We start from the raw sequence: 13,155 nt of genomic DNA, 5'->3' as shown, positions 1-13,155 counted from the left end.
AGGTAAGTATTCCTCCCCAGCCCCACCAAAATAAATAATAGTCCCTAGGTAAAATAGTCCCTTCCAAGCCTCTTTTGGCTTGGAGCTCTTGCAGCATGGTCTGTATCAGGTAAGTTTGCAGCGTGGTCTGCATCAGGTAAGTTTTAATCTATGAGCCTGGCGCCTATGGTGCCAGGACTGACTCTCCATATGAATCTGGTGCCATAGGCGCCAGGACTGCACCCAAATAGCCCCTAGCAGGGGTTGTTGGGCTTGCTTGGGGTAACTTGATGCCTGCTTCCGGGGTTGCTGGACTTGGTCTGGGTTCCCGGGGGTAGGCATCATGACAACTACAGACCTCCACCAAATTATGGATTATATTTATATGTGGGAGGGGTTCACTACACTTCACTCAAAACTTGAAAATATGAGCAGGACAATCAGCTCTGTCAAAGCCTGGATGGAGAAGACTGATAACGGGTGACGGAAGTGGAATTCTAGGGTTGGCCTGGAAGAAGCTTAGATAGGAGGTGGCCTCGCTATCTAGACAAGTCCAGGTGGTCAGTAAAAAGAATGAAGACCTAGAGTCTAGGTCCAGGCGAAATAACCTGCGCACCATTGGTGTTCCCGAAGATAAAATTGACAGCCCTATTAAGGACTATGTGGAGCGCATCTTTCTTTCTTTATTGGATTGCCTGAAGTTCTCACCTCATTTTGCGATTGAGCGGGCCCAAACCCTAGCCGCGAAACACAAGCCTGGTGCTACCCCCGTCTTATTATTGGCAGAGTGCTAAACTATCGGGATAGGGATGCCTTGCTACGTGTGGCAAGAGCCAAAGGCAAACGGCTACTATCCGCCAGCATCTATTTGTATCCGGACTTCTCCGTGGCCATTCAACAGGAGCGCAAAACCTTCCTGGCCACCAAGAAATGACTTCGAGAGTTCGGGGTCAAATACTCTACGTTATACCCAGCAAAATTGAGGATCGAACATGCAGACTGAGTCTTCTTTTTCATCATTCCGGAGGAGGCCTCCAAGTTCACTGACAATCACTTCTCATGCTAGCAGCTGTATCCTACCGCTCTTGTATGCCTTCTGGATCTCTCCCCAGATGTAGTCCTCCCATACATACTCAGGGGATAGATGCTGGTCCTTCCTATACAATCTCCTTTCATTCTTTTTAGCGAAGAACCAGTTCTGTTGGGAAGGTTTGAGGTCCGCACTGGCCTCATCCAAGGCCCCTACTATTCATTTGTTTCTTGTTTCCAAATTGTGCACCACACTGTTTCGTCATGCCCAATGTCGGAGTACTCGCTGTTCTTGGTTCACACACAGGCCCCCAGCAAGTGCTGCGATTGTTGTTGGTTTGGTGTTCCATTGGGATATCACCCTTCTGATTGGGAGAGGGGTGGGGGCTGGGGAGGCAGGGTGGGGCAAATATTTGAAAAATTGCTTGACGTGTGATTGAGGAGATGAGCTGCGAACTATCGCCGAGCTGAGTGTACCAGATTTCAACCCTTTCTAGCCTGGTTTGAGTTCCACTGAGCACGCGCCCGTCGGGGCATGTTTCCATTGATACAAGTCTACCGTCTTGATGGCGGATGAAGGCATAGTGTGCATGAGCTGGAATATTAGAGGATTGGGTAACCCTGTCAAAATGCGTAAATTACAACTGTATGTTGAACGTCACAAAGTGAAGGTTCTTTTCTTACAAGAAACCCACGCATTGGTTAAGGGGTGTGATGGGTTTGCCAGGTCATGGGATGCCCAGCGATACTATACTACCTACTCCACCCAAAGTCGTGGAGTTATGATCCGAATCCACAAGTCCCTTAAATTCATCCACAAGGTTACACACACACAGACCCCCAGGGGCGCTATGTTTTACTGTTTGGCTAACTTCTGGGTCGGGAGGTGGTTTCACTCAATGTATATGTTCCTAACATCAATGATCCCTATTTTTATTCCCATCTCTCCTCCCTACTGACTGGGTTTCCCCTCATTCCTATACTTTGGGGCGGCAACTTCAGTACTATCGTGGACATTGATTTAGACAGGTCTGGCACAAAGACTTGCCAGCTCTCCAAAGCTCCTAAAACCATTATTGAAGTGCAGTCTCAGTTGAGAGTTGTGGATGCATGGAGACTGATACATCCTGGATCATGTGTTTTCTCATTCTAGTCATCGGTACACGACTCGCACTTGCGTATCGACAGATGGTTAGTATCTGATATAATCTTAACAACTATTGAGCAAATGACCATCCTACCTAGGACCTTGTCAGATCACTTCCCAGTCACTGTTTCATTGAAATGGGGTGAGAGCACTATAGGGACACGCTGTGGAGACTGAAGCTGAACGCCTTATTAGACCCCGTGTTTCAATCTGAATTGGGGTCCTGTAACAACAACATTTTTGCATTCAATACCGGGTCTCTGGAGTCTCATGCCACTCTCTGGGAGACTTTTAAAGTCTACATTTGTGGTGTAGCACTGGCCAGGGAGGCAGGGATCCTTAGAGTGATTCGGAAGTCCATTGGTGATAGCAAACTCTTACCAGGCTTGAGGCCCAATACACTTTGCTCCCAACCACCACCACACTCGGCGAGATAGGGACAGCGCTAGATACCTTCCTGGCCCAGGCTGTCCGCGAGCGGAAGTTCTTGGACGATCCCCAGACTGCCCGTAGATATGGGGAGGGGGAACACCCTGGCCGTGAATTAGCTAGATTGATCCACCAGGAGAGGGAGGCGCCCCATATTCCAGCAATTGAAAGAGCAGACGGGACCCTGGCCCTCTCTTCTCAAGAAATCAATGACGATTTCCCTCATTCTATGAAGCGCACTATACTAATATCGACACTGCCCCCATGGCGGATATCAAATCCTTTCTTGACACCCTGCCACTCTCGGTGCTGTCCTCGGAGACTAGGGAGGCCCTGGACTACCCAGTGTCAACTGAGGAGTTGTCCAAGGCAATAGACTCACTATCGTCAGGGAGGGCACCCAGTGCTGATGGACTCACCACTGAATTTTATGAATGTTATAAGGACCACCTGGTTTCCCAGCTGGCGGCTGTGTGGGAGGAGGCCTGCGTGGTCGGTAAACTTCCCCCCTCGCTCCGTGAGTCAGTTATTTCAGTGTTACTAAAACCCAGTAATCCGGCCAAGCAGTGCGCCTCCTCCCAGCCCCTCTCACTCATTAATTGTGACGTCAAAATATTTGCCAAGGTGCTGGCCCTATGGTTGGCACCATATATGTCATTCATTATTTACCCTGATCAGTTGGGTTTCATCCCAGGGTGCTTTGCTTCCCTTAATTTGCATTGTCTATTTGACATCATGGCCCGAATCGATCCAGAGGCACAGGCCCTAGCAGCCACATTAGATATGCAAAAGGCATTTGACTCGGTCTCCTGGAGGTTCCTTTGGTTGGTACTAGAGAAGAGTAATTTTGGTCCCCACTTCCTATCCTGGGTGAAACTACTATATGCGTGCCCTGTCGCCAGGGTCTGCACTGAAGACTGGTGCTCCACCCAATTTAAGATAGCCAGGGGCACCAGACAGGGTTGCCCCTCCTCGCCTTTGATATTTGCGTTAGCCATCGAACCTCTGGCGGATAGGATTCACCAGCAGCATGCCCACAGAAGTATAAGACTCTCCGGGGACCCCGAGATCATTTCACTCTATGCCAATGACACTTTACTTTTCATCCTCTCTCCTGATGAGAGCCTGGCCCCTATATTGGAAGAAGTTATTCGTTTTGGTGAATTATCTGGACTAAAGGGGGGGGATACAGTAGAATCTGTCAACGGAAACAGTGTGGATTTCGTACAATTAATCCTCAACCCGGAGAGATGCCCAAATAAGACGTTGTTCACAATCGATGCCAAGTTCTGCTCAGGGGAACGGATGTAAAGTAGTGCATCATCAGCATAAAGTGAAATTATCTCCTGGTCCCCTGAGAGCCTTATACCCCTATGGGCGTGTTTCTGGCAAATCCTGTCGGCCAGTGGTTCGATAGCCAACGCAAATATTAGGGAGGAAAAGGGGCATCCTTGTCTGGTACCAATGGCGATCGTAAACAGAGCAGAGCACCGGTCTCTGGTGTGGACTCTTGAAACAGGAGATGCATAAAGTAATTTAATCCAAGACAGGAAAAACAGGCCAAAATTACACTTCTCTAGTAATGCCCAAAGGAACCTGCAAGAGACCGAATCAAACGCTTTCTGCATATCCTATGTTACTGCAACAGCTTGCGTCTCAGGGTCAATACAGGCTAGGATGTCGAATAGGCGGCGCATGTTGAGGGAGGTGGAGCGCCCCGGGATAAATCGCGCCTGATCTGGGTGGATAATAAACGGCATTTAGGGGGCTAGCCGGAGGGCCAGCACCTTGGCAAAAATCTTGACATCACAGTTTATAAGGATAAGGGAATGATATGAGCCACATTGTGTAGCTGGTTTGTCAGGTTTTAGCATTACAGATATAATTGCCTCGCGGAGCGAGCGGGGAAGCTTACCAACCGTACACGACTCCTCCCAGACAGCAGCTAAACGGGGGAACAGACGCATCCTGTAGTATTTATAAAACTCGTTAGTGAGGCCCACAGCCCCAGGGGCCTTACCAGCCGATAGAGCTGGAATATGGCCGTCAATATTTCCTCGTTTGTCATTGGACGATCAAGCGCCTCCCTGGTCTCTGAAGATAGCATAGAAAGCAGGAGACCATCAAGGAACAATTCAACATCTGTCAGAGGAGCAGAGTCCGAGTTAGCATACAGTGCTTCATAAAAGGCCCAAAATTCCTCGTTGATTTCTTGAACAGAGAGGGGAAGAGTGCCGTCTGCTCTCTCGATTGCTGGGATATGGGACGCACCCCGCTCATGGCGGACCACCCTAGCTAGTAGCCTGCCAAGACGATAACCCTCACTGTATTGCCGAGCGGCCTGAGGAGCATCAAGGAACTCGCGTTCCCGGTCTGCATGGGACCTGAAGGTATCCAGTGCAGAACCTATCTCGCCTAGTGTAGCAGCGGTCGGGAATAAAACATATTGTGCTTCAAGTCAGGCAAGATGGAGCTCGCTATCCCTGATGACTCTACGGATCGTTCTGCAGATCCCGGCCTCCTTTGACAGGGCTATTCCACGTATATAGACCAGGAAGGCCTCCCAGAGCCTGAGTATCTACTGTGTCGGTATTGCACTCAAAGTAGTCGTTGATAGCTTTGCCCAGCTGTGACTCGAACACTGGATCCCGCAAAGCGTTTGGTTTCAACTTCAAAGACCGTGTGTTCCTACCCTCTTCACCCCAAAACAACGATATAATGACTGGGAAGTGATCCGAGAAGGTCCTGGGTAAGATGGATGTCTTCCTTACGCATCTAAACGAGTGTGTCTGAAACTAGCCATCTTTCGATACGAGAGTGTGAATCTCATGAACCGATGAGTAGAAAGAGAAATCACGCGAATTAGGATATAGCAATCGCCAGGCGTCAACCAACTTCAGTGAGACCTCTGCCTCTATAATAATCTTGGCTGCCTGAGATAGCTTGTGTGCCCTGGTGCCGGATCGATCAAGGTCCGTGTCAACTATGGTGTTGAATTCGCCACTCCAGATAATCGTGGTAAGGGGGAACCCAGTGAATAGAGAAGAAATATGGGAGTACATTTCAGGGTCATCAATGTTCGGACTGTATACATTAAGTAAAACTACTTCTCGACCCAGTAATGAACCATACAATAAAACAAAACGCCCCTCGGTATCTATGTGTATAACTTTCTGAATAAACTTGACAGACTTATGAAATAAAATCAACACAATGTGGCTCTCAGTGGAATAGGATTTGTAGTAGCGCTGGGGTCCCCATGACCTGGCAAAACCATCACATCCCCCAGTTAATGCATGTGTTTCTTGTAAAAAGAGAACCTTAACTTTATGACGTTCCACAAGTAGCTGCACTTTACGTCTCTTGACAGGATTGCCGAGACCTCTGATGTTCCAGCTCATACAAACTAAGCACTCACCCGCCGTCTAGTCGGTAGACCCGTGGCCACGTGATCCCCACCTGGGAGAGGAGAGAATAACTAAATGGATTGGTTGACCCAGTTAGAAGGTCATTTGTCGCACCAAGCGCAAGTCAAGCAGGTTTTTTTACTTTTCACCCTACCGCTGCGCCCTCCACCCCCACCCCTCTTCCAATCAGAGGAGCGATTCACTTCTTACCCATCACCCAATGAAAACAAGTCCAACCTAGCATGGGGGGCTGTGCGCAGGTTGCAGGCCGGCCTACTTCCCAACAGCATAATATAATAATACAAATGTGAAGTGCATGTCCGGCATGATGTCAAGTATCAAAGCATTGCGATTAGACAGTGTAGTCTGCGGGCTGGTGCATACTAAAAGAAGAAAGGCTAGATTTGCCTGAGTAAACCTGGAACTACAAAGCAATTTAAATAACATAAGATCAACTGGGGAAGTTCTCCTCCATGAATTTCACAGCTTCCTCCGGTATGGTGATGAAGAATACTTTCTTGTTGTGCTCGACCCTGAGCTTGGCCGGACACATCATGGAATACTTTACTCCAAGGTCGCGGAACCTCCTCTTCACTGTCAAAAAGGATCTTCGCTCGTTTTGCACCGCCATTGAGAAGTCAGGGTACATATGGATCCTGCTAGAGTTCAGCATTAGCTCTCCTTGGACTCTGGCCGCCCATAATAATCCCTATCTCGGTAGTTGAGAACGTGGGCGATTATGGCCCGCAGGGGAGCACCTAGTCTGGGCTTTTGTGCCAGGGAATGGTGTACCTGCTCAATCGCAAATTGTAGAGAAAGTTTGGGGCCTTCCAAAAGCGTTAACGTCTGTTCAACAAACCCCTCCATGGGGCCATTATGGTTATTTTCAGGGACACCTATAATACATATATTATTACATCTCGAGCGAGACTCCAGGTCCTCATTCTTCCTGCTGAAGGACTGTATCTGCTTGGTGAGTGAGGAGATGTCCGCCCTTAGAGCTGTGATGTCATCTTCTACTGTCCCCATCCTGGTCTCGACCTCAGTGATTCTGCCGTCTGTCTTCTCCATTCGGGATTTTATAGCGCTGATGGTGCCACTCATATCATCAAGCTTGGAGTGAAGGGCAGTAAAGCCCTCACACATGTAGTCCATCATGCGTTGCATTTCAGTGGGCTCCTCTGCAGCCTTGGTGTAAATATTAATTGAGCTCTGCTTCTTGCCAACCCCCTTGGACATGATGGCGAGGACGTGAACCAGATGCGGACAGCCAGGCGTGCAAGGAGACACCACACAGGTATCAGTAGGGCAAAGTTACCCTAATTGGAGGATGTGGAATGCAGATGCAGAGTGCACCACACCGAACAGTTATGTTGAAGAGAGGCAGTGTGTCCCACAAAGGTCTTATGTATGATCTCAGCAGTATGATGCAAACGATGTTATTACACCAGTGTATTAATGATGGATGAGTTAAGTGGCTCGAGACACAGTAGGGGCTGCAAAGGTGAAAAGCATTAACAAAGTTGGGTCCATGGGCAGCGAGGGAGAGGTCGGTATAGACAGTTGCTCAATCTCCCACAGTACGAAAGTCTAGTAATAGCGACCAATGTGGGGTAGTCACCGCCGCCGGCGGGAGGTCTTGAGGAGAGATCTAACAGTGGGGCTTGGGGAAGGAGAGCCGGGGGTGATCCCGTGAGTCCACCCGGGGACAGACGGTGCAACAGGGCCTGTCCACGCAGACTGAGTCACTAGAGGAGGGGCCCCGCAGGTCCCAGGCCAGGACTGGACCAATAGATCGCCGTAGTGAAAGCAGCACCAGCCACAGTAGGAGAGCATGGCGGAAACGCTAAGTCAACACAGGGCCTGTCCGTGGGCTGTATGTTGCATGAAGCGCACAAGGGCAAGGCCACCAAGGAGTTTGGGAGTATCCCAGGGCCCAGCCGGTCACAGCCATAGGAAGAAAAGATGCAGGCAGCTCCGAATGGGGGAAGCTCAAGACTTCCGGCGCTTTGCAATAGTGCGGCTGAATATAGTCATCTCAGTGCCATGGGATCAGAGCACTGTTAAGCCAAGGGTTCGGATGTGCGTAGAAGCTCCAGGGATCAGTGGAGCAACCAGTATATGGGGCAGAAAAGGGAGCCAGACCTACCTCCGTCCTCCCGCTGCAGCCCACATTCGGGCTCGCCCCAGGCACAGGCCGCCAGCTCCCGCGTTCCAAGCAGGTGTCAGGGAGGCGGTCAAGGTGACCCGGCTCTGTCCCACAACATGCAGCAGGCTCATTGCAGAGTCACAGGCCGGGGCCGCGGGTCACCCACTCTCGCTGGGCTCGTGGAGGTAGTCTTGCCGGCCACAGGTGTTAGCAGGTCACCAGCACGAAGGAGGCAAGTGCCCCGAGCAGGGCCGGATGCAGAAGGGAGCGGGTGTCCAAGAAAGGGAGACTTTGGTTTTCGAAGAGGGTATGGGCCGTCTGCCCCAAAGGGTACAAAGTTTGTATGGAATCGAGCCGCGTTGCTAGAGGATCAGTAGCTCCCCACAAGAACCAGGTCGCAGGCTCGATCAGGGCCAAGCACTTCTCAGGACTTCAATTATCCACCTCGGCCAACCAGCCCATCATGGAGGGACAGCTCTAAGTCAATCTTCAGTCGTTTACATCTGGGGCACTCAAGGTACCAGGCTGGCGACGGAACAGGGTCCAGCAGCTGCTTCGAGGAGGTGGTCTGGTGGAAATGCCACCAGCAGGCCCGCTTCACCAGCCGCTACGGATACAGCCACGTGGCGCCCCAGCAGCCCCTCGCCCACTGCAGTCGCAGAAGCCAGCCGAGCGGGCCCAACCACCTCTGATATTCATTCTGGTGGGAAGATGGTATGCAGGAGAGCCCAGCATAGCCCGGGTCCAAAACGCTAGCAGGTCGATGCTGGCACCAACTGCAGGGTGATCAACCTATAGGGGTCAGGAACAGCACCTATGGAAGGAGGATTGTGTCGGGATGCGGTTCTGGGCTGCAGAGCCAGAAACTCAGTCGGCCATCTTCCTCGAGCGCAACAGCCCCCTCCACCCCCGACAAATCATTTTTGAATAGTACAACAATTCCCTCCATTGGACCGGGCCCTGAAGAGAAATCACACCCAACTTGGGTCTGATGAGGCAGTTTGGGACCTAATTAGACAGCCCCAGGGATTGTTGCCAAGTGAAGGATACTTTTCAAAAAAGGTAGCAGGCGCTCCTCTCCAGAAAGAACATGGCATGATAATCTGTTCTGAGATGAGAGTTTGCAGCACACGCTTTTTGCTCACTGTACTTTTCACATATGGGAAATAACCATTTGCATATCAGCCTTTGTCCTGCCCACATGGGCAGTCCAGCACCGAAAAGCTATGGCAATTCCGCTCTGAACAAGAGTACCTACAGCAACCCCATACACGTGTTTCAGCCTTGTTGGGCCTCATCAGTGAGGTGAAGCTGTGCCTCTCTGAGTACAGTGAGCAGGGGGTCCACGTCTGGTTGCCCCCAGGTAACTCAGGGTGACCAACCCCAAGTTTCTTGCATATATTTCAAAAAAGGTAGCAGCGCTCCTCTCCAGAAAGAACATGGCATGATAACCTGTTCTGAGATGAGAGGTTGCAGCACACGCTTTTTGCTCACTGTACATTTCACAAGTGAAGGATACATTGGAGACAAAGAACTGTGCATTCCACCTGGAGTGAAGCTCTGTTAAATAATGTCCTTGAAATGAACTTTGTTTATTCTGAATTGATCTATGGAAAGGGGACCCACCCCTGATCGTAAGAGTTTCTGTTTTCTTAGGATTGAATATATGTTGAGCTCCAAAACTGAAACTGACAAATGATTCTGTAATACCTTGGAAGCTGATGTACACCCGAGCCAGCAGGTACGTTATTAAGTAGGTCTATTGTAGTTCAATTGCCAGGAACAAACATTGGCATGTCCTTTCCAAGTCAGCATACTTGCAACTGCCAAGCATAGAATCCCCTTCAGACAACAACACACCAACACTCCACTCACACTGACCTCACCACATTCCATGTACAGTGATGTCATCACCTCAGCTACCAAGATACATTACAACACTTCTCCCTCCTTTCCTTTGTTGAAAACAGAGAAATTCCACACCAAAACCACCACCAGACCAAACCCCTACATATATGTGTGGCCAGCATGTAATGCACCAACTAGTAACTACACTGGCGACAAGAAACTGCCTCCAGAGAACACCATAACCCCGGACACTCCAAGGAAGATCTAGGAAACAGGAAGGTGCACCACCAAAAGAATAGGAACCCAACAATACCTACATGGCACCCCAGAATACTAACAACTGTCCCAAAACACAATGGGCAACATGACACCCCGTGTCAATCACCCAACACCCAACTACAGTGTCAGTCACACCCAACACCCAACTACAACACCAATTCCACTCCTCCCTCTATACACAAAACCCTGAGGAACCCAACACAATCTACTAAGGGCTAACTCCTCCCATGAACAGAACTGGACAACCTTTGAGAAACAAAATAAAAAACTAAGCACCTCCACCTGTTCCAAGCTGCCCCTTGGAACCTAGGTCCTGCCATGACCCAGCGTCCACACGGATAAAGTACCTAACACTCCCACACCCTCTGTGCACAAACATCCTTCCGTACTAGTCTGCCCCCTAGGACACCAGGGCTGCCCCCCCCCCCGGGCACGAACCACACGGCTCAGCAGAGCAACAACAAGCAAACAACGTAGACAGTTCACCACAGCACCCCAAAAGGGTACCACAACACCAGAAGAACCAAGAACAACCGAGAACACAACCCGCAAGGATTGCGGAAACACAACCACCCCAACCCGACACACACCAACCACCACGGACCCCTGGACCAGTCTACTGCACCACGCAGCACACCTACCACTACCTTGGACCCCAGGTCCAGCCTACTGCACAACCGCAGAGCACCTACCACTTACCTCGGACCCCAGGTCCAGCCTACTGCACAATGCAGCACACCTACCACAAACCTTGGACCCCAGGTCCAGCCTACTGCACAACGCAGCACACCTACCACATACCTTGGACCCCAGGTACAATCTGCTGCACCACCACAGCAAAACCACTTGCATGATGGACCCCAGGACCTAGACAATGCCCTGTACCTCACGCACCGTGTACACACCCGCAAACACACACTGGCGAGCATACACTCACAACATTGCTAAATATTCAAATGTAGTTACTGAAAAAGCCGATTCAAAACATGGAAATCTTTTCTTTTTGCACAAAACAAAAATGCAATTGCCGTACTTCGTCACACATTACCAACCCGCAAGTTCCCACCCACGAGTCCGTCCAAACCCAATAGTGGAAACCAGACCTTCAAGAAAGATGGTTAAACATTATAACACTTCCTTTGAACTAATAAGTAGTGTCAAGTACAATTCGATGTATACCCGAACCCCCAAGTCCAAAGTTCCCAAAAGTTCAGTCCCGCCTGAAAGAAATGCAATTTTGGGCACATTAATGCAAGATAATACTCATAGACATGTCTATAGCACATGAATTCCACTTAAAGACCCAACACAAACCTCACATCCAACACATTCATACACAACATTCAGTGCGCGCGTCCACTCACTCACACAGGCCCATGACACACTATCAACCACACCAACACAATTGGGGCAATCATATACGGTTGAGGCCATCACATAAAATAGAGACCATCACATAAAAACACAATCCAAACATATTGGCCTCAAATGCACAGAAGTAATGGCTCACTGATAATCCTGAAGAACGGAAGTATTCTTGACACTAATTCTTTTCCGTAGAAACCACAATCTTGAAAATCCTCCCTCTAGAGGAGTATCGACAAGATCCACAACACAGATGTCCTCCCGCACCTTCGCCCTCACACAACACAGCAGAAATGCACGCGAAAACCGTCCACGGCTACTTCCTTGAAAGTCAACAGTCCGCTCGTGTGTGCGCTCTGCGACCCGAACATCCACTGCTTGGCAACAAACGAACGGTGTCTTGCGTTCCAGCCACACACGCTGGAACGCACGTCCAGCCGAGGGCAACGTGATCGTCACCGCCCATTCTGCCCCTCCTCCAGGAACACTTGCGCATTACAGCTTCCTCTGCTGGAACGCACGCTCATGAAAGAGCAACGTCATCATTTGGCCTGAGGCTCGGCCAAGATAACATCTCTTCCGCGCATAGAAGAACGCTGGTTTCACGGAGTCCACACAACTGGGGGACCCCTCCCCGGACCTCCTCCTCAAAGGCTCACAACAGGAATCACTGCGCCGACCTGGGCGGGCAACCGGCATCCTTTCAGCTCGATCCGCCATGCTCACCCTGGCAGCTGACTTCCTGATAACAGCACCTCCTTCACTCAGCATGCGAACAGGAGCCCAACAACAGCGCCACCCGGTCTGAGATCGCATTGTGCCGAAATCTGCACAAAAACACCCGATCCAAGTGCTGCTCGACACTCTCCGCTGGGACACATTCGGAGACTTCACAGAGCACCGCACACCGACCTGTGTGCAACATGACCCCAGGCACCAGCCCTGCATCCGCCAGCCACAAGCCCCACCCGGCCGACTTGTTCTTTATGGCAGACGCTCCGCAAGCCACCGCACACCGACCCGTGTGCCGCTCGGTCTTCCAAGGCACCAGCTGGGGACCTGCCAACCCCAAGCTCCACCCGGCCAGCTTGGTCCTGACAGCAGACACTCCCTAAATTGCTGCACACCGACTATTGTGCTGGACAGGCTCCATTATTCAGCACCACCCGGCCTGCTGAAGAACCTGCACAGTCCAGATCAAAACAACTCTGGACATCAACCTGCTGAAAACCTGGTACTGGACATGAATCACTGGAGGGCAATGTTTCCGGGATCCAGACTGTCCCCTCCTCGACAGGATCCCATCCTCGTCGCCAGTGTAATAACTTGGAAGCTGATGTACACCCGAGCCAGCAGGTAAGTTATTAAGTAGGTTTATTGTATTTCAATTGCCAGGAACAAACATTGGCATGTCCTTTCCAAGTCAGCATACTTGCAACTGCCAAGCATAGAATCCCCTTCAGACAACAACACACCAACGCTCCACTCACACTGACCTCACCACATTCCATGTACAGTGATGT

Source organism: Ambystoma mexicanum, chromosome 13, assembly GCF_040938575.1.
Source record: "Ambystoma mexicanum isolate Mex_15411 chromosome 13, UKY_AmexF1_1, whole genome shotgun sequence".
NCBI lineage: Eukaryota > Metazoa > Chordata > Amphibia > Caudata > Ambystomatidae > Ambystoma > Ambystoma mexicanum.
The sequence above is the reverse complement of the archived record's forward strand: the minus strand, read 5'-3'. Positions refer to the sequence as shown.